At 35.9% G+C, this 1,743-nt stretch overlaps 1 long non-coding RNA gene across 2 annotated transcripts; it reads left to right on the top strand.

Annotated features, from left to right (window-relative positions):
• The first annotated feature begins 225 nt into the window (after window positions 1-225).
• On the top strand, window positions 226-1,195 carry LOC110035240. Of its 2 annotated transcripts, XR_002295131.1 has the most exons (4): window positions 226-398; window positions 504-574; window positions 686-761; window positions 847-1,195. It is a non-coding gene; the product is annotated as an uncharacterized LOC110035240 (long non-coding RNA). The 2 variants fall into 2 exon arrangements; XR_002295130.1 differs by having other exon boundaries at window positions 234-398; window positions 686-1,195.
• The last annotated feature ends 548 nt before the right edge of the window (window positions 1,196-1,743 follow it).

Below are 1,743 nucleotides of genomic sequence, written 5' to 3'. Positions count from 1 at the left end.
AAAGGTATGGTGACCTAATTTAATATTTTACTCTATTTTTCTCATAAGTTACTAAAATAACCTCTAAAAAACTAATGATAGAAAGATAAATTTATATTTGTAACATTCATACTTCAATATACACGTGTTTCCTAATAATCTTACAATTCAAAGTTTGAAAAAGAAATTCACGTAATGCTTGTTTCTTGCATGAACCAGAGATATGACGCGTGGACACGGACGTTCTGATTTTATTATTTTTCAATTCATTTTCTTATCCAGCGCCTGAAAAGTTTCTCGTTCATCTTCTCCTAGAAAAGGAATTCCGGCCTTCTACCATCCGAGATTCTCTAAAATTTCCAGTTTTGGGAAGGAATCAGAAAGTCCTGTCGAAAGTTTCTTTAAGATAGACGGTTAGGGTATTGTCTTTTGAACATGTCGATTTTTGTGGAGTTTCCTTTTATTTTTATGCTTCCTAGATTATGTATATATATATTTGTTTTTTTATATAATTGAATTGTCAGAGGAGATGATGCGAAGACATGTATCCAAGCTTTTTCGGCATTGTTTGGGATCGCGGCGTTCTAATTATTCGGTAACTTAATCCTGAAATCTCTTGATTTTGATGAACTTGGAATGACACTATTTGCTGTATTTGGTTGTGAGTTTGTCCGGTGAGTTAATAATAGCTTATTTTTCGCCTCAGAATTGTGTTTCCTAAGGACTAAAAACGGCTTAACAAAATGCATGAAGGTTCCCCTACTTGCGGGTTTGGGGTCGATGTATGCATTCTGATCTAAATTTACAGAGACGCAATTTTTCATTAATCGACAACATGACCTCCAAAAATGCGCATGCCGATTTCAGGATGCTTGGAAGGGTTACAGTCTTACCCTTGAATTATGGAGAGGGAGGTTGACATACCCGTCTTTATCTTTCCAAAGGGCTGTTTCATATTTTTCACAATTGCGATTCAAAAATAGTAAAAGGTATGCTTTACTTGAAAAAGGAAATAAGTTCTATTTTTCATAGGGGATGTTTGTTTACAAGTAGTATTTAGTAAACTTCAGAAATTCAGATTTATGGTCTATTTGGGATAGTTTAAGCTTATTAATAAGCTACTGGGCAATAACTGCCTCAGGAAACTACCGTGGAAAAACTGCTGTGAATGAGCTGACCGACCGTTTGTTTTCTGCGGTTTGAAAACAACTGTGACAACTTTTTCTGGACAAATTACCATCCTGCTCTAGTATAGTAATGCTGTTTGTAATATAACAGTATATTTGATACTTTAGAAGTAAAAATCCACTTTAGAACAGTACAAAAATTCAGATAAATACCTCACTTAATAGTGAGTATCAAGATTGCTAAAAAAAAGAAAAAACTACTAAAATTACATTCAATAATATGATAATATTAATATTAAAATGTAGACGGCGTATGTCACGAGCTACGCCGTCCTCCAGAAATGCTATCCATTCTCGATCACTGTCGGCAGTGGAATCTGCCAGACTTTCAGGACACCGAAAAAAGTCACACTTCTTCGTGATTATCTGCGGGCATTCGTAGAACTGCCTCCTATCACAACACAACCCACAACATTAGCACAGCCACAACCAATAACAAACCATAACATTGGCCAACACAACACCACCCACAGCATTAGTCAACACAACTCATGGCCATTACACTAGCCAACACAACAACAAACCACAGACACAACCCAAAATTGGCTATCATAACACAACCCACAACACTGACCAA

Source organism: Phalaenopsis equestris, unplaced genomic scaffold, assembly GCF_001263595.1.
Source record: "Phalaenopsis equestris unplaced genomic scaffold, ASM126359v1 Scaffold196956, whole genome shotgun sequence".
Lineage (NCBI taxonomy): Eukaryota > Viridiplantae > Streptophyta > Magnoliopsida > Asparagales > Orchidaceae > Phalaenopsis > Phalaenopsis equestris.
The sequence above is the reverse complement of the archived record's forward strand: the minus strand, read 5'-3'. Positions and strand labels throughout refer to the sequence as shown.